Below are 17,924 nucleotides of genomic sequence, written 5' to 3'. Positions count from 1 at the left end.
GAGCTGAAGGCAGACAACTGACTGACCTGCCACATGTCCCCATCTTTCTTTTAAAAAGTGCAAGAATAAGAAATACTTTAGTAGTAGGAAATTTTACAAGATTTTTTTCTCACTTGGAGTTCATTTCCATTCCACTTTCCCCATAGAATTTTATCCTCATGTCATATATATTTATTCTTTTTTTTAAAAGATTTATTTATTTGAGAGAGAGAGAGAGCACATGAACAGGGGGAGTAGCAGAGGAAGAAAGAGGCAGACTCCTCGGTGAGCAGGGGGGAGGGGCACTTCTATCCCAGGACCCTGGGATCATGACCTGAGCTGAAGGCAGATGCTCAACTTACTGAGCCATCCAGGCACCCCCACACATATTTATTCTTAAAAATCTTTTAGCAATCATCCTACTATATTGCTCTGCAACAAAAATATGTAAATAAATAAACAATTGAAATTGAAAATTTTCTAGGGCCATAAAACTAAGTAAGTACTAAACATTTCTTATCAGTGAAATAAGAAATGATTAAATAAGTTGATAAATTATTAATAAATTACTAAACCAACACAATGTGTTACACATTTTAATTAGTAAATTTTGAAAAGGAGAATTTCATAGAAATATCTCATTTAATGGCATAAGAAGGAATTTTAGAAGTATCTTATACATTTTTGGATGAATATTATATTTTGCTATAATGAGCCAGATTCTATTTCCCCCTTTTTCATTTTTATGGATGTAAATGATGAGAAAACTGGTTAACATAAATAAGTAGATGAAAGTAGGAGTTTTGTTTAATTCTGTCTCTCAATTATTTTGAACTCTTTGGAAATTATATGCTAAAAGCTATATATAGAAATTTGTATTGATTTCCTACAGCTGCTGTAAGAAAGTACTTAAATTGGATGGCTTAAAACAACACAATTTTTTTTGTCTTATAGTTTTGAAGGCTAGAAATCTCAAATCAAGTTGTTTGTTGAGCCAAGTTCTTGGAGAACTCTAGCAGTCCTGCTTCTTCCAGCTTTTGTGGTTTGCTGGTAATCCTTGGCATTCCTTGCTTTGTAGATGCATTATCCCTGTCACAGGGCCATCTTCTCTCTGTGTGTTTTCCGGTTGTCTTTTTCCTCTGTGTGTATTTCTGCATCTGAATTTCCCCTTCTGATAAAGAGGCTAGTCTTATTGGATTAGGACTCACCCTCATGACCCTTTTTTAATAACTTGATAACCTCTGTAAAGGTCCTATTTTCAAGTAAGGTCACATGTAAGATACTGGATGTTAGGATTTCTGCATAGTTTTAGGGGGAGGGACAAAATTCAACTCAAAACACCATCTGTTATCAAAAGTTATTTTAAGGACTTATCAGCTGACATCCTAAGTAGGTCTTCCCTCAGTTTTATTGAAAAAAAGAATTTTTAAAAAGCTGTTAGCCAGCCATAAGAGTCATTAATTTACATTAAGATTCACATCAGTATTTCAAATTGTCTTTTTGTTGGGCACTATGCCTGCCTTTTGTTTTAATGTGAGAGAAAGAAGGGGCACCTGGGTGGCTCAGTCATTTCATCATCTGACTCTTGATTTTGGCTCCGGTCATGATCTCAGGGTTGTGAGATTGAGCCAGGCATTCGAGGTCATTCTCTGTGTGGCGCCTGCTTAAGATTCTCTCTCTGGCCCTCCAAACCCTCCCCCCCAACCCCTGTCTCCTTTCACCAAAAAAAGTGGGAGAAGGTAGATGTGAATGCACAGTTTTACCCTGAGAAGCTCTCAGGCAGTCAATTTTAGGAAGGAATACAAGTGAATTTGAGGATCTGGAGATTGATTACTCTGAAACTGTTCTTGCCCCTGTCCTGTTTAGAAAGTGTTTGTGTGTCCCAGAGGTATGTGTACCCAAATGTGATGTTTCTGCCTTAAAGATGAAAGAGCTCACCAGACTGAGTGGAGGGCAATTTTAATAGTTTGAGGATATAGCATAAAGTCAGGATCTATTAAAAGTTTGCAGAATGGTTGGGAAAGAATAAGTCATCCAAGGTACCTAGAGTGCCAGATGTTTGGGAGTAACCAGAGAGGGGATGAGGCTGGATTAATGGGCAGAATTGTGAAATATTTATGGCCAGGAAAAGAACTTTGGATTTTATATCCTTTAGGCAGACTTGGAAGACTCAGATTTTTCTTTTTTAAGGGAAGGAGGGAGAGGGGGAGAGAGAGAGAGAGAGAGAGAGAAAGAGAGAGAACTCATGAGTGGGGCAGGTGGGGCAGAGGGAGGGGGAGAGAGAATCCTAAGCAGGCTCCTACACCCAGTGTGAAGCCCGATGGCGTTAGAATTTATGACCCTGAGATTATGACCTGAGTCAAAAACAAGAGTCTGACTCTTAACCAACTGAGCCACCAGTGCCCCTCAGATCTTTCTTTACTACTTTTCTTTTGAATACTTGAAAGCTCTTCACTCTCATCTTTCATCACTATTTCTTTTGATCTAGTACTCTCCATCCTGTTGATCTTCTAGTTCCTAGGATGAGTTTAATTCTTGTCTTTCTTATTGCTTAGAACAATATTCCTTTGATTATTCTAATGGATTCTTCTTTGGCAGATCTGTTTAAATGTTACTGCCTCTGACAGATCTTCCATAATCATGAGTATAGGTCTCCATTGTTATTCTCTATAGAGGAATTCTGCTTATTTCCGTCCCAGCCCTCAGCTGTAATAATTTTATTTATTTTGTTGATTCCATATTTGTTGGCTTTTTGTAGTCTAGGCTGTACATTCCAGGAAGTTAGGGATTACATCCATCTTATTCATCGTTATATTTCTTGTACTTATCATACTATCTGGCAACACAGAGACACTCAGTATTTGTGGAATGAATGAATAAAGATCTTGATGGGCAGCCCTGGTGGCACAGCAGTTTAGCGCCGCCTGCAGCCCAGGGTGTGATCCTGGAGACCCGGACCGAGTCCCATGTCAGGCTCTCTACATGTACCCTGCTTCTCCCTCTGCCTGTGTCTCTGCGCCTCTCTCTTTCTCTGTGTTGCTCATGAATAAATAAAGAAAATCTTTAAAAAAGAAAGATCTTAATAAAAATTCCATAGTCAGCTAGTAAAAATGACTAATTTTTATTACCAGTATTAAACATTAGTTATCATATCAAGTTTGATAGCTCTAATTTTGATTACAATTCTTTTTTCCTTATTATATTTAAAGTTTTTTTTTTTTTTTTTAAGATTTTAAAATTAGGGATCCCTGGGTGGCGCAGCGGTTTGGCGCCTGCCTTTGGCCCAGGGCGCGATCCTGGAGACTTGGGATCGAATCCCACATCGGGCTCCCGGTGCATGGAACCTGCTTCTCCCTCTGCCTATGTCTCTGCCTCTCTCTCTTTCTCTCTCTGTGACTATCATAAATAAATAAAAATTTAAAAAATTAAAAAAAATAAAAGATTTTAAAATTATTATTTGAGAGAGTGTGTGTGAGCACGAGCAGGAGGGGGAGGAGCAGAGGGACAAGCAGACAAGCAGATTCCCCACTGAGAGGGAAGCCTAATGCTGGGGGCAGGGTGTTGATCCCACGACCCTGAGAACCCTGGGATCATGACCTGAGCTGAAGGTAGATGCTTAACCCATTAAGCCACCCAGACGCCCCTCCTTACTACATTGAAAAAATGATTAGATTCAAAACTAGTTCCTTGCCATCATAGATACAGTATCTCAAAAGCATTTTCCGCAAACCATTTTATATGGCATCACGTAGTAAATAAGTATGTCTAGTATTTTAGCCACCCAGGCATCCCTGATGACCCTATTCTCAAAGGCAATTTTATTCCTGTGATCTCATTAGCTCTTTACAGAATCTCTTCTTCATGTCTATGCCACATAATAACAAAATTACCAAGAGATAGTTTTTATGAGTGTTATAAATGTCTTACAAACTTCCTGTGGAAAAATAAAGTGGAAAAATATTGATATGTCAGGATGCCTGGGTGGCTCAGCGTTGGGCGTCTGCCTTTGGCTAAGGGTGTGATCCTGGAATCCTGGGATCGAGTCCTATGTCAGACTCCCTGCATGGAGCCTGCTTCTCTCTCTGCCTGTGTCTATGCCTCTCTCTCTGTGTCTGTCATGAATAAATAAATAAAATCTTTTAAAAATATATTGATATGTCAAAATGTTAACAATGTAAAACAGCAATGAGATACCACCACACACCTAGGAGAGTGGTGAAAATCCAAAATGCTGACAACACCAAGTGCTGGTAAGGATATAGAACAAGAACTCTCATTCATTACTGGTAGAAATGCAAAATTCCAATTTGGAAAACCTTTTGGCAGTTCTTATAAAATTAAACATACTCTTACCATTATATCCAGCAGTACCACTCCTTTGGTATTTATTAAATGAATTGGAAACTGATGTCCACATAAAGACCTGAATATAGACTTTATAGCAGCTGTATTCATAATTCCCAAACCTTGGGAGCAACCAAGATGTGCATTGGTAGGTGAATAGATAAATTAACAGCGGTTTATTTGTTCAGTGCTAAAAAGAAATGATCTATCAAGCCAAAAAAAAAAAAAACAAAAAACAAACAAACAAAAAACATGGAGAAACATTAAATGCTGATTGCTAGGTGAAAGAAAACAATTAGAAAAGACCTTATTAATGTATGATTAGAACTGTATGATATTTTGGAGAATACAAAACTATGGACATAGTAAAAAGGCCAGAGGTTGCCATGAGTTAGGGGGCAGGGAGGGATAAATAGGTGGAGTGCAGGTGGTTTTTAGGGCAGGTAAACTATTATAGATGATACTATAATGGTAGATACATGTCATGATACATTTAGCAGAATATATAGAATGTACAACACCAAGAGTGAACCCAATGTAGCCTATGGACTTTCAGTTTGTACCATACATCAGTGTAGGTTCGTCCATTGTAACAAATATACCACTCTGGTTGTGGAATGTTGTGAGCCACGAGGCTATGCAAGTGTGGGGACAGGAAGGATATGGGAATTCTTTGTACTTTCTGCTCAATTTTACTGTGAATCTGAAAAAAAAAATGCTTTAAGAAATAAAGTATGTTGAAAAAAACGTTAACAATAGTTATTTATCTTGGGGTTGTGAATTTGAGCCCCAGTTTAGGTGCCAAGATTATTTAAAAATAAAATCTTAAAAACAACAACAACAAAGAAAGATTTGGGGCACCTAGCTGGCTCAGTCAGTAGAGTGTGTGACTCTTGGTGTCAGGGTGGTGAATTCAAACTCCACCTTGGGTGTATAGATTACTTAAAAATAAAATCATAGGGACACCTGGGTGGCTCAGTGGTTTAGCGCCTGGCTTCAGCAGGGTGGGGGTGGGGTGGGGAGGTGATCCTGATCACCTTGATCCAGATCAAGTCCCACATTGGTCTCCTTCAATGGAGCTGCTTCTCCCTCTGCCTATGTCTCTGCCTCTCTCTCTTTCATGAATAAATAAATAAAATCTTAAAAAAAAATAAAATCATAAAAGCAATTATCCTTGGGTGCAAGAATTATTGGTAATTTTTTTCCTTTGTATTTTTCAGGTTTTCCAAGTGTTTGTTTTTTGCTTTTCTTTTTTTTTCCACTGAGTATATTTATTGCCTATGGAAACAGGAAAAAAGATTTAAAAATACAAGTTTGCTAAATTCAAAACTGTTACACCTGCTTAATTTTAGGTTTTAATGTCTTGCAGAATTACTACCTAGTATAGAAACTTAAAAAATAATAGTTGCTAATATTAGGAATCCATAATGGGCAAAAATTAAACTTGACATCATTATTTTCAGCTTATGATTTTGTAATATCATAAAATTGAGTTGTTGGAAAGAACCTCCATAATTATATAATATAATATTTTCTTTTAAAATGTTCTTCTAGGGATCCCTGGGTGGCGCAGCGGTTTAGCACCTGCCTTTGGCTCAGGGCGTGATCCTGGAGACCCGGGATCGAATCCCACGTCGGGCTCCCGGTGCATGGAGCCTGCTTCTCCCTCTGCCTATGTCTCTGCCTCTCTCTCTCTCTCTCTCTGTGTGACTATCATAAATAAATAAAAATTAAAAAAAAAAATAAATAAAATGTTCTTCTAGAGGCGCCTGGGTGGCTCAGTGGTTGAGCATCTGACTTCAGCTCAGGGCATGATCCCAGGGTCCTGGGATCCAGTCTCCGCATGGGGCTTCTTCCTCTGCCTATGTCTCTGCCTCTTTCTCGATGTCTCTCATGAATAAATAAATAAAATCTTTTTAAAAAAAGTTTTCTTCTATTTTCCAGTTAGTACCTCTAAAACTTAGAAGACACTTGGATGGGCAAGACTTACTGGGAGATAAAATGAGGAACACGATGGGTCTCCATATTCTAGTGTGAACCAGCTAAGGACGAGTGAAGAATAACTTTGAAGTAAATTTGTGAAGAATAACAAAGAAGTAACTTTGTTAAGAATATAGATATACAAGTGGAAAGGGAGGTGGGCGGGGGGTTGGGGTGACTGGGTGATGGGCACTGAGGGGGGCACTTGACGGGATGAGCACTGCATGTTATGCTATATGTTGGCAAATTGAACTCCAATAAAAACAAAGAATATAGGTATAAACGTGTTTTATTATTTAATAAAATAGCCACAGGAACTGAGATGAGCAGAAGGGAATGTTCATAATGAGCTAGACAAGTAAGAAAAGGTTGGTTGGAGGTGTTGGGATACCAGGGGCATGAGAAGAGTATAAGGAAAAAAAGGGGATTTTCCTTTACTGGAATATTATGTACAATTCCCTCATCTTATTGAAGAAGAAACTGAAGCTCAGAAAGGTCTAAGGTCACGAAGTTAATGAATGGTAGAATCAGTATCAACTCTAACTCTTCATTCTTTCCTAAACCATCACATTGCTTTTTCAGAGACATTGTTAATTGGCTGCTTTACAGTTTTATAAAGTGTAAAGCATGTTGTTAGGAAGGAATAAGTAGCTCATATATTTAGGAAGAATGGCAGCTTAAATGTCTATTTTTAAAAATGGGGTTTTCAACTTATATTTCATTCCAGATTACTCAGTTTCTGATATCATCTTGTGTTTTTACTTCTGTTTTAGAACTTGATTTTATCCATGATTTGCTTTCTTTAGAATAATGTTTTTCAAACCACAGTTTGTACACCATGAAATCAATTTGGATGGCTGAAGCCACTGTTTATTTTTTAAAAAAGGGGAGAAAACAGTATAGACTAGATTTAAATAGACTAGAATAGAAAATATTGAAATGCATCTTAGATAGTAAAGGGAATAATTCTTCTATGTAACTTTTGTTTTGTTATCTAGTAATGAATATAGGTGGGCTTGTACTTGGGCTCTATGTATAATATATATCCTAGTGGTTGACATGGTCAAAAAGGTTTATAAGCTACTGCTCCAGAATGTATTATTTTGTGCTGTGTTTTAAATGGTCTAAGATGATTTATTTAAGAGAAGGATTAGCAAAGGACTACCGTGGAGAGGTAGCATGATGGGGTGGTTAAGCCTATGGACTGTAGAGCCAAGAATCCTGGGGCCATGAGTCTCTCTCCATCACTTTGTACACTTGTGACCTTGGATAAGTAAGTTCCCTAACCTTTCTTTGTTGTTGTTGTTAATCTTCAAAGACATTGTTTATTTATTTATTTATTTATCTATTTATTTATAAATTTTTATTTATTTATGATAGTCACAGAGAGAGAGAGAGAGAGAGGCAGAGACACAGGCAGAGGGAGAAGCAGGCTCCATGCACCAGGAGCCCGATGTGGGATTCAATCCCGGGTCTCCAGGATCGCACCCTGGGCCAAAGGCAGGCGCCAAACCGCTGCACCACCCAGGGATCCCCATTGTTTATTTTTTTAAAGTAAGCTCTATGCCCAACACGCGGCTTGAACTGACAACCCCAAGATCGAGAGTCACATGCTGCACTGACTCCAGCTGGGTGCCCTGCCTCCCTAGCCTTTTTTTACTTCAGTTTTCTTATCTGTAAAAGTGGGACAGTAATATTAATTACTTCATAGAATTGTTAAGAGGATAATATGTTATTATTCACAATGAACACAGACAATTCCTGACACTATATGTACTATACAAGTAGTTTGTCAAGTAAAATTGTACACTTGACTTATTTTAACTTATCAGGACTTCACCTTTTCTTCACAATGATAGAACAACATTATTAAGATTTTTGATTGTTGGGATGCCTGGGTGGCTCAGTGGTTGAGCGTTTGCCTTCAGCTCAGGGCATGATCCTGGGGTCCCGAGACTGAGTCCCACATTGGGCTTCCTGCATGGAGCCTGTTTCTTCCTCTGCCTATGTCTCTGCTTCTCTCTTTCTGTGTCTCTCATGAATAAATAAATCTTTAGAAGAAAAAATATTTTTGATTGCTATATCAATTATCATTCAGTATAAGCTAATTGTTAAAAGTCAAACATGCTAAAACTAACAATTTTTATTTAATATTATTTTTGTTTAATTCTGTTAGAAGCACTCTACCCAAGCATGCAATTTTATGCAGCAATTAGCCATGTTGAGCTTCTTTGAGTTTTTGTTCCTTCTCCCACAGAAAATTTTTTCTCAGTGCTTCAATGATTAAAGTATTGCCCCCCCCTTCAATGGTAAAAGTTAAAAGGTTTAGTCAATTTTACTCTCCTATCCCCAGCCCCAAACAATTCTTCTTTCTGAACTTCTAATTTTCTACTCTCCATATTGGGAAGATGAGACGTACTATGAGCACCTTTCCAAAACAAACAAACAAACAAACTTTGATTTGAAGTACATTTCTTTGAAGATTTGTAATGATGATAATGGTTATCATGATCATTTTTGGGGGGATTATAGCCTAGCGTGGTAATTATGATAGAGTTATCAGTTTGTTTTTCTTCCTTGCAAAATATTATAAAGAATTTAAAAAATATTCCACTAAGTCAGTTATCAGTAATAAAAAACAGCTAATGTTTTTGAGGTCCTAATAAGTGTGAGGTGCAAGTTTCACATATGTATGCCCATTGAGTCCCCCTCAAACTCTGTGATAGTGAAATTAGTATCTGCATTTTATACATGTTAAAACTTAGGTTTTGAAAGTTAACACATCCCTAAAATCACCCAGCTAGTTATGGATAAAGCCAGAATTCAAACTTGGGCATTCTGTCTCCTAAGCTGTGCTCAGAATAACTATTATATTGCATTTCAATTACTGGTAAGCTCTTGGTTTCTATATATGTACACATATAGGTATATAGTATAATCGTATTTATATATACAGAAAGAGATGATCATCACAATAAGTCATTAAAATCTATGATCACACAATTAGAAATTTGTTTCTTTTGTGATGAGATTTTCAAGATACACTGTTTTAGCAACTTCTAACATTTTTCAAAAAGATTTATTTATTTTAGAGAGAGAGAGTGGAAGTGGGGGGGAGGTGTGGAGGCTGGTATGGAGGAACAAAGAGGGAGGAGCAGAGGGGGAAGGATAAGAAGAGGAAAAGGAAGAGGGAGAGAAGCTTCAGCAGAAACCTTACTGAAGGTGGGGCTTGATCTCACCACCCTGAGGTCATGCTCTCACCACCCTGAGGTCTGACCCTGAGATCATGACCCGAGCTGAGCCGAAACCAAGAGTCAGCCTCTTAACAACTGAGTCACCCAGGTGCTCAACAACTTCTAACATTTTTATATCACTTGCACATAAGTTATTTGGTCCTTACAACAATGCTGCATTACTCTATTTTGTAAATGACTATACGGCTCAGAGAGAAGGTAACTTGCTTAAGGTTTTGAGTGGCCAAACACGTATTTAAAATGCAAGTCTTGGGATCCCTGGGTGGCGCAGCGGTTTGGCGCCTGCCTTTGGCCCAGGGCGCGATCCTGGAGACCCGGGATCGAATCCCACATCGGGCTCCTGGTGCGTGGAGCCTGCTTCTCCCTCTGCCTGTGTCTCTGCCTCTCTCTCTTTCTCTCTGTGTGACTATCATAAATAAATAAAAATTAAAAAAAAAAATTTTAAAATGCAAGTCTTCTGCTCAAGTCTTTATGTTGCCTTCCTGCAATGCTTAGTATGCTTTTGTGATTAGCACTGAATAACTCTCCCCCCACCCACACACATACACATAGACACAGATTTTTAGTAACAGCTTTATTGAGTTATAATTCCATATCATACAGTTCTCACACTTAAAGTGAACAATTCAGTGTTTTTAATGTATTCGGAGTTGTCCTACCATCACTATAGCCAATTTTAGACATTTTTATTTCTCCATTCTCTCCTCACCTCTCTAGGCCTACGCAACAAATAATCTACTTTCTGTCTCTATAGATTTACTTTGCCTGGATAATTCACATAATCATTCATCAACAAGTGGTCTTTGGTGTTCAGTTTATTTCATTTGGTATAATGTCTTCAAGGTGCATCCATGTTGTAGCATGGATCAGAACTTCATTCCATGTTATGGATGAATAATATTTCATGGTATAGATATATCACCTTTGGTTTATACATTCATAAATTAATGGACATTTGGGTTGTTTATACCTTTTTTAAAAAAGATTTTATTTATTTATTCATTAGAGGCAGAGAGAGAGAGGCAGAGACACAAGCAGAGAGAGAAGCAGGCTCCTCTCAGGGGGCCTGATGTGGGACTCAATCCCGGAACCTCGGGATCACACCCTGAGCCAAAGGCCGACTCTCAACCTCCTGAGCCACCCAGGTGTCCCAGGTTGTTTATACCTTTATGGAAATTATGAATAAGCTGTTACAAACATCCAAATATTTATTTTTAAAATTATTTTTGCGTAAAATAAAGTGTAATTTTAATTTTAATTATGACTTTTTTTTTTTTTTTTTTTTTTTTTTTTTTTACCAGTTCTTAGCTCTGAACTAGGTATCTCCCTGATATTACGCAGGCAACCCAGTGAGCATTTTCCTGGGCAAATAGACTTAAATGAAGGTATACAAAATGTGAATAATATATCCTACTGTATTATTCTTATTAGTTATAAAATGGCAATAATGCCAGGAAGTTGATAGCACTCTAGAACTTCCTCAAACTGAACATGTGGAAACCCAATTAAGCAAATAAGTCTGTGACAGAGCTTATTGGGAAGTACCTATTGAAGCCTTCCAACTGTAAAATCAAGGAGTAGGAGCTATTGCTTTGGTATAGATAACAGAAAAGGGATGGTGTCAGGTCTCATATTATCATTACAATGTTACCCTGCATTTGGTAATAGAGGATGTGTCTGTTGTGAATATAGTGACATCAAGAATGTCACCTTAGGGGCACCTACATGGCCCCTAAGGGGCCCTACCCTTGAGCATCTGCCTTTGGCTAGGGTCGAGATCTGGGAGTTCTGGGATCAAGCCCCGCTTAGGGCTCCCTGCTTAGGGGTTATCTGCTTCTCCCTCTTTTTGCGCTCCTCCCAACTGCCTGCTGGAGCTCATTCTCTCTTCATCAAATAAATAAAATCTTAAAAAAAAAAAAAAGAATGTCAATGTAAAACAGTACTGGAGGAACAATAATATTTTACCCAGTTTTACAAGAATATTGTATTGAAAACTGACAAAATTTTCAATTAAGAAATGTTTACTGAAAAATAAATATGACATTCTGAGAAAGTTGGGTGAAATACATGTTGGGTATTCAACTTAAAGAGCAGTATATTTATTGCGTTTAGTTCTAGGTGGAAGGATTATGAATGAATGAATCTCTACTAGATGACGCTCCGTGTCATCTACAACTGTGTGACATCAGTTTTTACGAGAAGTTGACTAGTTCATTAAAAACCTCAGGTTCGTCACCACCGCGTTGCCCTTTCCGCGGTGCCATCGCACGTGTACTTTTTAACAGGCAGCGGCGCGAGATAACCCGGCGAGTGACAAGTCTACCTCGTCCCCCATTTGTCCCCCGCCAGCGGCTGCAGTCCCGCCAGCCACCGCCAGGGTGAGACGGAAGAGGCCTCCCTGCCCTCTTGGCTGGGATCTTGGAGATCGTACAGCACCATGACGTGCGCCGAAGACGTAGGTGTAGACGGTGAACAAAGAGGAGCCCCACGGTGGATGTGGCGCCCCGGGCACGCCCGCGTCGGGCCCCGGCGCGACGCCCCGCACCTCCGCTCGACTCCCCGCACCCGGGCAGCCCCGGCGGGGCGAAGCGATAGGGCCGACCGCGGAGTGGAGTCTCCATCCACGGTTGAGGACCAGGAGACGGTGGAGGCCGTGGGGAGGCTGGGTAGAGGCTGGGGAGGGCCACCGAACGAGGCTGCGGAGGAGGACGACGGCAGCGCGGGAGGACACGCCGAGGGGAGGCCGCGGCCCCTCCGACAGGCGGGAGCCCCGCTCCCGGGGAGCCCGCAGCTTCCTCCATCTTGGTGGATGCAGGCGGGGAGCGGCGTCTGGGTGTGTGCCCTGTGGCGCCCGCCCCAGGGGCCCCTCGGACGCACACGCTGGAATCAGGGGCTGTGCCCTCGGCCGAATGGCGGAGCCCAGTTGGGGCTTCGCGGGGCCAAGTTTCCCAGCCCCACGGGCTTTGGTTTTGAATTGGTCCCAAGTTCCCACAGCAGTCCCGACAAAATGGAGGACGTCGTCTCCTCCTACAGCCGTGACGGGAGGTGGGGGGACAATTCCCCACGGGCTGAGGCGACGGTGGAGGTGCTCCCACCCCCTCAGCGCACGCGGGAACCCCCTGCGCGCGCTGCCCCGACCTCCCGCCGTGCCTCGCTGCGGCCCCTGCCCGGGCGCGGCCCTCCCGGGGGGCGTCACGCACTGGACAGGGAGGGCGCCGAGGACATCGAGGCCGCGTCTCTCCTCAGGCAGGGTCGCTGGGAGCGGCTCCAGGGGCCCGGGCGCCCAGGCCCGAGTCAGGGTAGGCGGCCACGGCCCCGGTGTCGGGCCGTCCCGGGCCCTGGAGGGCACCCCGGACCCCCAGGGAGCGAGCCGGCGGCTGGGGCAGCGGGCAGCGGGCAGCGTAACTCGGGCTGCCTGACCCTGACGGACCCGGGGGTGGGGGCGGGGAGGGAGGCGGGGGTAAGGAGGGGAGGGGACGCGGCCGAGGGCCGAGCGCCGGCGGAGGGGGGAGTGGAACGGCAACGCCGGGGGGCGTGGCCCGCGCCTGACGGACAGCCCTTCGGACCACCCCCCCGAGGGGGGTCCTGAAGGACAGCAGAGGGGGCCAATGGGCGCGCCCGAGGCGCCCCGGCCCGCCCTCCCCGCCGGCCAATGAGGGCGCGGAGGGCGGAGCCTCCCCGGGCTCGGCCGCGCCACCGCCTCCTCCGCCTCCTCCTCCTCACCAGCGCTAAACCCGGGACTGGACCGAGCGGAGTTGTGCGTGTTGCCGAAGGGGGGTGGGCCGGGGGAGGGGAGGTTCGTTCCGCGGAGCCGCAGCCAGAACCGGGTGAGGCTTATCCCCGCTGTCTTTCCAGTCCGGGTCCGCCGATAGTGGGGGTGGCTGGGAGCAGCGCAGCCTCGGGAGGAGGAGGCGGAGGCGGAGGCGGCTGGGGAGGCGGAGATGGGTGAGGGCAGCCTCCGGAGCCTCCCACCGACCCGGGATTAATACCCCGCGGCGCGGCCGCCGTCGCCGCTGCCGCGTCGGGGCCTCGGGGGCTGCTCCGGGCTCCGCTCATGTCACAGGCGTCTTCGCGTGCGGCCCGAAGGGCTGCGAGAGTGAGGGAGAGGCCGGGAGGGCTGGGTGAGGCGGACGCCAGAGGCGGGGGTCGCTCGGGGGCCGGGGGGCGGCCCGGGCCGGGGCGGCGGGAGGTCGCGGGGTATTTTTCCTTTCTTTCTTGCGGGGGGGGTGGTGGTGGTGGGGCGGTGGGGGGAGGGGCGCCTCAGTTGGTTCTCCCGCTCTCGGGGCTGCGCTCGCACCGTCTCCGCGGTAGCCCGAGGTCCCCAAGTTTTTCGGGGCGAGGGTGCTGCCTCTTCCCCCGCCGGGTCCCCTCCGTCGCTCTTCCCTTCCCCGGGCTGCGCTGCGCGGCTCTCGCTCCTCACGTATTGTTTGGCTGGGTCTCTAATGGCGGACGGGGAGGCAGCGCTGCTGGTCGCCGACTGCAAGGGGGGGGGGCAAGTCTCGGGCCCAGGGCAACTGCTTGGGGCAAATATGGGAGATAGCAGCCCGGCGGTGACGTGAGCTACCCCTTACCTCCGAATTGGTGCCCGGAGTGACGGGGATGACGCTGGGTGGGCAAATTTAGGAGGGAATACGGATCCTTGCTGGCGTCGAGGCAACGTCTGCCCTTCCCCCCCTTTTCAGTAGCAGGCTTGGTGCCCTCCAGCCTCCTCCCTCCAGATTTTGCCTTTCACGTGGGTTTTGGTCCCAGATATATATTTTGCGCGGTTTTGCTCTACTTTACGTAGGAGGGGATTGTTGGCTGGGGAGTAATAATAGAAGGGCCAAACCTCCTTGACCTCTTATTCTCGTCTCGGCTTCCTCCTGGTGGAAAGGGCTTGGTTCTACCACCTGGTTAGATGTTCTTGATCCATTTTTCATTTTTCCTCTTACCCCAGGACCAGGAATCGCGTTCAACCCCATCTGGTGCGTCTTTGGCAGAAAGTGAGGAAAGCACCCCCATTGTGAGTCCTTCGCCCCTAATTTGTTGATCTTAAAGGACGTTGTCAGGTTGTAGGGGTACAGCCGTGGGACTTGTCCATCCCCGTTGTTTTGAGGGGGAGGAGCTTTCCCTTGGGTGGCAGCTGCCCTCGGGGTGAAGCCTGGGTAATGGCTGGTGAGGCAGCTGGGAGTGGGCGCTGCTGTTTGCACCGCTGCAGACATCTCTCCTGCTGCTGCAATACCAACCTCAGCAACCAGACGACGGGCTCCTGCAGCTGCTCACGTTACCCGGGAGGAGGGGTGGTGCAAAGGAGGGCATATTTCTGGTGCCCTCTAGAGTTCCAAAGTGGGAATTGTAGTTATTTCGTTTTAAATGCTATGCATGCAAACGTCTTTAACACTTTTTCTTCCTTTCCATTGAATAATTGATTGCAGGGATTGGAAAAAATAGAATCATTTAACTTTTTGTTTCTGTCTGATTTAAAAGACTCTTAGGGCTCATGAGTTAGTAGAACTCTTTCATGACTTTGCTTTGGAAAGGGCATGAAGACCACCCTAATTTATCCAACTGGGTAACCTGTGTTGCTACCGTGTTGACACTAGTCCAGGGCTCCAAATGATCTCGTAGTCGTCTGTCTTCTGTCTTCTGTGTCGAATAGTCTTCACTTGAGTCATTCTTGAATGTGTCACCTGAATTATTGTTTAATGCTTGTAATTTGTTGGTTTTAAGAAACAATCTTCTAATATGCTAGACAGTAAAATAAACATAACCAGTCAAAATTTCTGTCAATTGAAATTAGTTACAAAATATCAGTGAAGCTAGCACTCTGGACACAGTATATTTCCTAAACTCTGGACACACTGTATCTCATTGACAGTTGATGCTGTAAGTTGTAGCTCTCTGTCAGATGTGAGTCATATAGTAGCTTATGCTTAAATACTAAGTCTCAAATGGATCAAAAGATAGTTAATAGAGATCAGTCTTTACTGAATACTGATCTGTAGGATAATGTGAGGATGGCAACTTATATTTTAATACACAACATTGTAGGCACAATGCAAGGCACTCTCATGTATTATTATTTCCTTTAATTTTATTTTATTATTATTATTATTTTTTATTTCCTTTAATTTTAGCAAGTGGCCTGCAGAGTAATGAAAGCAGCATATGTTGAGTCCTTATATGCCAGCATAATTCTAAGTTTTTTAAAAAAAATGTTTATTATGGAAACAACTTTATGAGTGAAGGTAGTAATGCTGAACCTTTGTGTACCTGTCATTTACATTCTATAACTCTCAACACGTAACTAAAGTGATAAGTAATATAATCCTCACAAAATGAGGTACTGTGTAATAGTGTGATATTGTGAGAGACCAGTGATATACCTACTGTTTTTATTCCTAATTTGTAGAGGAGGAAACAGGCATAGGAAGGTACCAGGTAGTAGTAGTAGTAGTATCAAATAAGCAGCATGATTACAGTGCCTACGTTCAGCAACTCTGTTGTACAGTGCCTACGTTCAGCAACTCTGCTGTCCTGTTTTAAAGTACATAATATATTTGTTTTACACATTTGGGAATTGAAACAGTGAAAAAGCCAAGGTTAGAATACTCTCAACTTATTTTCTTTTCCTAGAGAAAATAGCAAATGTTTGAATCTTACTGAGTACCTTTTAAAAAGATAATGGCCACTGTAGTTACCCTTAGATTATTTTACTGCCTTATTTACAAACTACTTGAATCAGGAGTAATTTCTTTTTCAGTATATCTGTGTACAATTCAGAGTTGATAATTGTTTCATAAATACTGCAGCTTGAATGAATATAACTTGTGTGATGAGTTTATAGCTCTTTTCAGGTATTAAATCATTGATATAATGGATCAAGGATCAGATCTTTTGCATAGATGGGCAATGCTTATTTTATCAACACATATTTTCACAAAAGATTTAACTTTCTCAGATTTTTTCTTTGTTCTTAATCATGTTGATAGGAAGGTTGGTAAATTGGTTATATTTAATAGACATTTGGAGATGCGACATAACAAAATATATAACCAGGAGAATCTCTAATATCAACATATATATATATATATATATATATATGCGCTAATGAAGGCCATGTTTTTTTCTGATAATACCAAAAAGTGGTCCTTTTTACACTTAATCATTTGGCTCAGATTTTAAAATTCATTTGTTTAAAAATACCAAAAGGGAGAAGGATAGACAGAGGAAGAGGGAGAGTTTCGTTAAAAGAGAATCTTAAGCAGATTCTGCTCTGGCGTGGAGCCTCCTTGCAGAGCTGGATCTCACAACCCTAAGATCACAATCTGAATCGAAATCAAGAGTCCAGGGCTTAATTAACAAACTGAGCCACCCAGGCACCCCAGTAATATTTTCTTAAAGATTATTCTAGGGATCCCTGGGTGGCGCAGCGGTTTGGCGCCTGCCTTTGGCCCAGGGCGCGATCCTGAAGACCCGGGATCGAATCCCACGTCGGGCTCCCGGTGCATGGAGCCTGCTTATCCCTCTGCCTGTGTCTCTGCCTCTCTCTCTCTCTCTCTGTGTGACTATCATAAATAAATAAAAATTAAAAAAAAAGATTATTCTATTTTGCTCTTGTTTGAGGTAAAAAAGTGCATAAACTTTGTACTTTTGAGACAAAGTGAGTCCTATGATCAGATGCTGCGGTATTATTGTGGTGGAAAGAATATGTATGAAATGCTGGAGCTCTATGTTTCAAAAGGTGTGGATAATAAGAAATTTTACATTTTCTGTCATCTAGGCATTAATATCTGTCTCTGCTCCATTAACAATATTATTAATTTATATATTACTATATCGAATAGTGTTTAAGAAGACTCTGGCATATTCAATTTGCATGTGTATTTTTAGGGGAGCCCAAATGCAAGTCTTTTCTCCCTCTGAATTTTCAAATAGTATTTGGGTAGGGCGTTTTAAGTTTGACTCCATCCATTTTCCGTTTTTTAATTTCAGTTGGCTAATTTTTTTCTATTCTTGTTAGAGAGTAAAATTGAAGTTTTAGATTTGAACAGGACTTTTGAACTATTCAAATCTAAAAGTTCTTACACACTAATATGTAAGACCTATGAAGTTGTCAGTGAGAAAAAGTACTGTTGGATAAATCCATGATTTTTAACTATGCAACTCTAGGTAACAATTGTATTTTATTTTTTATTTTGGTTGTATACCAGCAAGAAAATTGTTTTACATAGTTGGAGTTGCAAATTTTTTTATTTGCAACCTGTTTTTTAAAGAAGTCACTTTGGAATCTTAGATTTCTATTATTAAGATAGAAATGGGTAAGGAATTATGAGGGCCAGCACCAAAAACAAACTTAGTAACAAGATAAATTGGTTATCTTAAAAT

At 42.5% G+C, this 17,924-nt stretch overlaps 1 protein-coding gene across 3 annotated transcripts in view; it reads left to right on the top strand.

Moving 5' to 3' along the window:
- The first annotated feature begins 13,213 nt into the window (after window positions 1-13,213).
- The window catches only part of ZMYM2 (zinc finger MYM-type containing 2), a 120,285-nt gene continuing 115,574 nt past the window's right edge, over window positions 13,214-17,924 (top strand). For 2 of the 3 annotated variants that reach the window (XM_035716038.2, XM_035716016.2), the window contains exons 1-2: window positions 13,523-13,678; window positions 14,494-14,559. The gene's annotated coding sequence lies outside the window, so the exon portion shown is untranslated. Of the gene's footprint in view, window positions 13,385-13,522; window positions 13,679-14,493; window positions 14,560-17,924 lie in introns of those variants that run through there. The other variant, XM_025462769.3, reaches the window with a different exon arrangement.

The sequence above is a fragment of the Canis lupus genome, chromosome 25, assembly GCF_003254725.2.
Source record: "Canis lupus dingo isolate Sandy chromosome 25, ASM325472v2, whole genome shotgun sequence".
In the NCBI taxonomy this organism is placed as follows: domain Eukaryota; kingdom Metazoa; phylum Chordata; class Mammalia; order Carnivora; family Canidae; genus Canis; species Canis lupus.
This window is presented reverse-complemented; position numbering and strand designations above follow the sequence as displayed.